This window comes from Peromyscus leucopus, chromosome 22 (assembly GCF_004664715.2).
Source record: "Peromyscus leucopus breed LL Stock chromosome 22, UCI_PerLeu_2.1, whole genome shotgun sequence".
Classification (NCBI taxonomy): Eukaryota; Metazoa; Chordata; class Mammalia; order Rodentia; family Cricetidae; genus Peromyscus; species Peromyscus leucopus.
This window is the reverse complement of record NC_051081.1, coordinates 31,337,428-31,345,682: the sequence shown is the minus strand read 5'-3', so window position 1 is coordinate 31,345,682 and position 8,255 is coordinate 31,337,428.

Sequence of the window (8,255 nt, the reverse complement as noted above, 5' to 3'; positions counted from 1 at the left end):
ATTCCAGTCATTAGCATATTACAGCAAAAGCTGGGGAGAATATGGGAAGAGAATTCTTATCCACTGTTGGTGGGTGTAAACTGGCATAGCCAACCATGAAAATCAGTGTGGAAACTTCTCCAAAAACTAAAAGTAGATCTACCATACCACCCAGCTGTCTCACTCTTGAGCAATTCCCCAAATGATTCTATATTCTACCATAGAGACACTTTGTACATCTGCATTTTGTACATATTGCATCTCTTTTCACAATAGCAGGGAATTGGCCTAGATATCCATCAATAGATGAACAAGTTGAGAAATATGCTACATAGACACAGTTGAATTTTATTCAGCCATAAAGAAAAATTAAAATGTGAAAATTTCAGGAAAATGGATGGAGCTGGAAAAAAATATTAAGCTAGGTAACCTGTGTTGTTGGATTTTCTTTTACTCTAGCCCCACATTGGAACATCAAAATGTTGGGGGTTTTTACTCTTACTCTGTACTCTTTTGACTTTTTGTGGGGGCACCACCCAGCTCCCTTAACTTGGCTTGTTGCTAGCCAGCTTTCCTTAACTTAAATTATCTCATGTATCTTTTGCCTCTGGGCTTTTTCATTTTCTTGCTTCTGTATATCTTACTTTCACATTTACTCTGTGGCTGGCTGTGTGGTTGGGTGGCTGGCCCCTAGCATCCTCCTCTCCTTGTTCTTGATCCTTCTTCTCCTCTCAGATTTCTCCTTCTATTTATCCTCTCTGCCTACCAGCCCCACCTTTTCTCCTGCCTTGCTATTGGCCATTCAGCTCTTTATTGGACCATCAGGTGTTTTAGACAGGCACAGTAACACAGCTTCACAAAGTTAGACAAATGCAACATAAAAGAAGGCAACATATCTTTGCATCATTAAAACAAATGTTCCACAGCACAAACAAATGTAACACATCTTAAAATAGTATTCCACAACAAACCTGGGCTCAGAAAGACAAATACCATGCACCGCCCCCCATATTCAGATCTAAGCTTCTAGTTATTAAATATGTGTATCTAGGTAGGAGCAAAGGTGGTGTCTAAGTCACTGGTCTATTGCTGTGATGAAACTGTGACCAAGGCAACTTTTAAAAGAAAGCATTTAATCAAGGGCTTCCTTACAGTTTCAGAGGGTTAGCCCGTGACCATCACGGCAGGGAGCATGGTGGTAGACAGGCAGGCAGGCATGGCACTGGAGCAGTAGCTGAGAGCTTACATCCTAATCCCCAGGCAGTAGACAGAGAGTGGGGAGGGGGTAAGAGAAGTCGGGGAGGGAGAGAGAGACTGGGCCTAGCACACTTCTTCCAACAAGGCCATACCTCCTATTTCTTCCCAAACAGTCCCACTAACTAGGGGACAAGCATTCAAACATATGAGCTTCTGGAGCCATTCTCATTCAGAGCACCACAAGGCCCAAACAAAGCACTATGGGACAGAAGGAAATTCACTAACGGGAAAGACAGTAGCACAAAAGAGCTATTAAAGTAAAAGGGGGGAAAGGGAACATTGGGGACAAGAAGAGAAGAGGAGGAGGAGGAGCAGAGTGGGAGAATCGATCAAAACAAAATACATATGAAATTTGTTAGTCTGTAAGCTAATTTCAATAAATAATTACCTTAAAAGAAAGTTAAATAAGACATAACTTAAATATGTTGTTTATGGTAGATGTTCAACACAGACTAGAAGCAAAACTCAGCTCTACTCCTGTGGGGCATTGAGGGTGAAAGGGAAGTACATTTTAACTATGGATTTATGTTGCCACCCGGGGATCTTATTTCCATGATTCCTAATTGAAAGCTCCAACACCAACATTTGACAAACACTTTGACTAATGTGATTAATTCATATTTGGCAAAATATTTGCAACCACTTTCTCTGTGACTTTGAATTTCTTTAATTGATAAAGTTTTATATATATATAAAATGTTTCAAAGTAGGAGTGTATTGTGTAACAGATCACTTAAGCTAGTTATGCAATAACCCATTGCTAACATTTTTATGGTTTGAACACATCCTCTGATGATTTTCAAAATGCAATGTACTGTTATTAAATACAGCCACTGTTTGGTACTGTAGATCTCCTGAATGCGTTCCTCCCTTCCACAACTTTCAAAAACAAAAAAAAAAAGTGTGTTCTTTTACCAACATCTCTTCCATCTCTCCCCTCCCAGCCTCAAGTAATGATTCTGCTCTCTATATCTGTAAGATCAATTGTTCGTATCCCACACAGAAGTGAGATACAGAGCTAAGTATCAGAAGAAATGTGCCTCACTTATGTCGTTCCCCATAGGAGTCTCCTGACGCATCCATTGTTTCCCTTCTCCTACAATGGCTTTTTAGTCTCCCGTAGTCTTAGTTTTCTGTTGTAGCTTTTGTTGCCTGTACTTGTGAACTCACATAAAAACCCAGTGTTTATGATAGTTTCACGGTTCACTCTATGTTACATAAAAGTGGTTTATAGTTTTTGTTGTCTTGCATTTTAGACTCGCATGCATTTTCAGTTGATTTGTTTATATCATGGGATATAGAGATATCATTTCATTTAAATGTAGATCCAGTTTCTCCAACACCATTTATTCTAAACCCTGCCATTTCCTCGTTGCATAGTTTCAGAATCTTTGCCCCCCTCCCCCTCCAAAATGAATTTTCTAAACCTGCAGGGGTTTTACTCTGTTCCATAGGGGTAGGCAGTTTGGATTTCTGGGTTTTGTTGATTTTTTTTCATGCATGGACAGTCTGATGAGCACAGTAAAACAATATATTCTGAAGTCAAGTCCTATGGTGCCTCCAGCTTTATGAGCTTTTGTTTTTGCTACTATTGTTGGTTTCCTTCAATATTCCTTTGCCTATTTGGATGCCTTGTGATTATGTGTGAACTTGTTTTTAAGTAATCTGCAACTGGAGACAGCTCAGAGGTTAAGAGCACTTGCTGCTTTTCCAGAGGACAGTTCACTTCCCAGTCCCCACATTGGGCAGCACACAACCACCTATAACTCCAACTCCAGGGGATCTGACACTTTCTTCTGGCCTCTGTGGGCACTTACACACACACACACACACACACACACACAGACATATACTCAGACATAAACACACATATACATAAATAAAAAGTAGAAGTATTTAAATATTTATAGCTTCAGTTTCTTTAGTTTTCATACAAAGATGTTTTCCTTATTTACTTTCTAATGTTTTTCAGTGGTGGCACACGCCTTTAATCCTAGCACTCGGAGGCAGAGGCAGGTAGATATCTGTGAGTTAGAAGCCAGCCTGGTCTACAAAGCAAGTTCCAAGACAGCCAGGACTGTTACACAGAGAAACCCTGTCAATAAATACGTGTGTGTGTGTGTGTGTGTGTGTGTGTGTGTGTGTGTGTGTGTGTGTGTGTGTGTGTACAGTGCATTCTAATCATATCTCCCCCTGGCCCCATCTCTAATGTATCTCCCTTCTAGCTTCAAGCCTTTCCCCCACCCCATTTTTTTTTATAACCCACTGAGTACACTTAGTACTGCCCATATGCACAAGGCTACAGGATCATTCATAGAGTCACGGGCAACCTGTCCGTGACCACCCTACCAAACAAAAAGGGACCCCCTCACCCATAAGCAGCCACCAACTTCAAATAGCTCTTCAGCTGGGCACAGGGCCTCAGGAAGCCCGAGCTGGGCATAGGGCCTCAGGAAGCCCACCCCTCTCCATGCTGAACTTTTTAACTAGCTTGAGCTTATGCAGGTCCTATGCAGGTAATCACAGCTGCTGAAAGTTCATGCGTGCCACAGGCATGTCATGTCCAGAGGATGTTCACAGCTCTCCTCCCCAACATCCATGTATCCTCTCTTCCATGGTGTCCTTAAGACAAATGCCATCTAAATTAGTCCTCGGCATAGGTTGCTAATATAAAACAGGCCTGCCACTCAGGAAAACAGCAGTCCCCAAGAGGCTGCTGGTAAGACTGCTTGTGCTGTCCTGCGACCCAGTCGACTGGGCGTTCTTCTCAGCTGGGAAACGAAATGACTGGAAAGTTTAGGCCTAGGAAACTTTAGATCTTCAAATTCTTGTATAGCCTCGAAACAATGGTTACTATCCCCTTTAAAAAGACAGATGCTGCCGGGCGGTGGTGGCGCACGCCTTTAATCCCAGCACTCGGGAGGCAGAGCCAGGCGGATCTCTGTGAGTTGAGGCAGCTGGGCTACAAGTGAGTTCCAGGAAAGGCACAAAGCTACACAGAGAAACCCTGTCTCAAAAAAAAAAAAAAAAAAAAGACAGATGCTGCACTTTGTGTTCACATATATTTTACACTTGACTCCTAGGTTAATTGATGTGATTGTTTTTCTCAAGTGTTGCCCTGTGTCCTGAGCCAACAACTGAACTGAATCAAAGTCATTTCATTTTATTCACTCCTGTGATTGCCTAATGTTTAATACAGAACTGCCCTCAAGAGTCTGTCAGGGCTGGAAAGAAAACTAGGAAGAGGTTTCTGTTATAGTCGCACAATTCCCTGAAGTTTGGTAAAAATATATATATCTATATATGTATGTGTGTGTGTGTGTGTGTGTGTGTGTGTGTGTGTGTGTTGACTTTTCAGGTCAGTGTTTCTTTGTGTAGCCCAGGCTGTCCTAGAACTCACTCTGTAGACCAGCCTGGCCTCGCAGAGATCCACCTGCCTCTGCTTCCCAAACGCTGGGATTAAAGGCATATGCCACCATCGCCCAGCTCATATATATTATTAAAGACCACATACGCATTAACCTGTCTTAATGCCAAAAGCTTGATATTTGCTTGTAATCTCCGTATGACTCCTTCAGAAAAAGATGTGTCTGCCTTCGTGAGTGCTATTGGATGGAGCTGGGGAGCTAGCTCAGTGTGCAAGCGTAAGGGCCCGAGTTCATGCCATACTAAATGATTTTTTAATGTGATGTTAAATGCAGTTCATCAAGAGATTTGGGGCAAGCTGCCTAGCGTTTACTGTGAGTGAGCTTGCTGCCGATGTCTTTCAATCAGCTAGCTTGATACCTTGGCCAGTAAGTGGATGGGCTTTGGCACCCAGGTCCATGGTATAGATAGAGGTGCTGATTTGATCAGGAGTAGTAATCTTGAAGCCTGAACCTGTGAGTGTGGGCCTGGGTCCTATTTCCACAGGGGCCAGCCTAAAGCTTGAGTCCACAGAGGATGAGACAGCGTGAGAGTGTAGCCTTCAACCTTAGTCTCCAGGTACTAGCCAAGTCCTAGCACACAACTTGATACTGTGGGCTCCCCCTTGGTTTTTGACTATGCCAGGAAGTTTAACCCACAAGTTACAGTCTGGAGTTTGGGGCTGTAGAACCGTTCTTGAAGTGGAGATACTGGACTGGATCCAGTATGCGATTCAGGGAAAACTCTACTATTCACTTCCTTCTTCCCCCAATAGGAAGGTCTCTCCCCACACTGAAAGCACAGTGTTAGAGAAATGGAGACAGATAATATAAAAACATCGTCCTGTTCTTTCCAGTACCTCTCTTCAATCTTGCTATGCCCAGCTACTGCAAACCATCACTAGGTTTCCTTAGCTTTTGTGAAGGTCTTTTCAAGGGCAGACTTTTGTCCAAACTGATGTTTTTGCCAGATCATCAACACAAGGGCATTCTATGATGTCATCTGGCTAACATCAGTACCCTCCCTCTGTGACTTCTCCGGGTATCAAAATTTAGGAGCGAACCATCTAAAATGCGGGCTTCTTTCTAACTAAAGGCTCTAGATGTGTTTTCAATGTTATCATGAATCCTGACATTTAAGGTGCATTAACGGAAATTCCTGGTCTGAAAATAGGCCAACTATAACTTATATTGCATTTAATTAACTCTTCCCACTTTCTTAAGAGACATCTTGGCTCATAACACACACCACATTAGCACAAAGAGTTCCAAAGTCCACAGTAAACCCGGATGAACCCCAACTCCCCCTTCAAACAGGCTCCCTCCCGCTGGAGCATCATTTCTAGGAAATCGAAAGTGATCAGAGATATGAAAGGCTGCCAAGAGCACATTCTTGTTTCTGAAAACAAGGCTTCCCTCAGGGCCAAGCTCTCCCTAGAGAAAAGGCCATTTAGACACGACGTTAAAGCTCTCCCCAAAGGCCAGAGTTGAAGCAACGGCAAAAGTCTTTCCTGGTGTTGAGTTTGGACCATGGTCACTCACTCTCGCTGTTACCAGCTCCTCATACAAGGTGCAGTGCGGGTCTTTCTTGTGGTCTGGATGGATACTCCCTGTTTGTATCGTGATGGGCATTCTTGTCTGTGACACCGGGTTCGTTTTCTCTGTTTGCTACAAATTTGACTTGCAAGGAACAGAAACTTCTCTTTTCAATGCGCTCCATTGTTCTGAATGATCTTGTACCAAAACTCGCATACATACTTCACTCTGGATAAGATAATCTTGCTCTGTCCTCCGGACATCACGGCCCTATGTTCAGTTCCTCCTTGGCCCTGCCAGACTTTTATGTTATTAAACTGGTCTTAATAATAGTCCTTGACACCTGAATAGCATTTTTTCTCATCCCTTGAATTCATTTGATCCCTATAATAGCCCTGTGATGTGAGCAGGGAGGTTATTATTATAGTCCCTTTTTAGACAGAGCAAATGAAGATGGGCAATGTGGACTTGCCAGCTGGTGCCATGGAGAATGCCAGTCTCTACATCTGTCACCAGCTTCCCAATAAAGAAATCATCTCTTTGACGGAACCTCGGTAATAAACCAGGATTCACCCCAGCATTCATTGTATCCTCAGTCTGCTGAATTGCAGCCTTGTGGTTGGGGAGTGTCCTCCTCCAGTGCCTGAGTGGTAAGCCCCTGGGCCCAGGAACAGACTTTTACCCCGCTCTGCCTTGGTCTAAGATAGAGCCATGTGTACAAGAAGCCTCAGTAAGTCCTTGCTGGACTGAGTCCACCATTTCTCCTTTTTACCAGTTAACTCCCTCACCAACTTTTGTTGAGAGCTAGGCTCTCAACATTGCTTAAGCCTCTGTTTTCTCTGAGCATAGGGCTTCTCACATCCTCCATTTAATATATTCTTAGCAGCAGTTAACTTCCTTCACCTACTTTTGCCTACATGATCATCTATTAGGTGATCAACTAGTCTTCCCTAGCATATTCTCTAGTGATATTCCTTTTTTTTTTTTTTTTTTTTTTTTTTGGTTTTTTGAGACAGGGATTCTCTGTGTAGCTTTGCATCTTTCCTGGAACTCACTTTGGAGACCAGGCTGGCCTCAAATTCACAGAGATCCACCTGCCTCTGCCTCTCGAGTGCTGGGATTAAAGGTGTGCACCACTGCCTGGCCTCTTTTTTTTTTTTTTACCAGTTATCTCCCTCACCAACTTCTGTCTACCTAATCATCTGTTAGGTGATCAGCTAGTCTTCCCTAGCATATTCTCTAGCAATATTCCATTTCTCTTTGTTCTTTTTTTAAACACATGTCATATAAAAATAGACACAGAGTCAAAACCAAAATATTTTTATCTTAGCATGATTCTGTACTACAACACATGGAAACTCGAGGGTTCAAAATGTCTCAGAATCAAATTTAAAGCCAGTATGGCTTTAAACTTAAATTTAAATTATTGCATAATCCTCTGTTTTAACAATGTCTTTTGTACTAAGTAGTATGTCCAAGGGACATTAGTAGTGACGATAATGTGTTAGAGACTAGCTAAGTCTCTCTCTCTCTCTCTCTCTCTTCTCTCTCTCTCTCTCTCTCTCTCTCTCATCTGAGCTACTCTCACATCCTTCAGGAAGGACAATCCTTAACTCCTTCCTGACTCAAAGCATTCGCTCCCAGGTGCCCTTAGACAATACTGGCCGGCTGGCAATCAATGGGGAATATAATCTGCACAGCTCTTGCACCTCTCACCTCCCCCCACCCGGATAGTTTTCCCTATTATCAGCTGAAGTGCTACGCAATGGATGCACACCTATGTGTGTGACCTCTGCCTCCTTGCACCCACGGGAATCCAAACATGAGGGTTGATCAGCCTGACCATCAATTATTCACGATCTCTTTTCCTACTGAAGAGTTTCTGTGGGAAAGCCACCACACACAGAGTGAGAAACTGCATTTCCTGGATTCCTCATACCTTGATAAAGTCGTGTGGATGAGGTTTGAGGAAGGCAACTGGGTGACTGTAGTGTGCACACTGTTTCGTTTTTCCCACAGCTGGACATCAATGCCAATGTCCAGGATGACCTTGAAAGCCACATACTATAGATAACACCT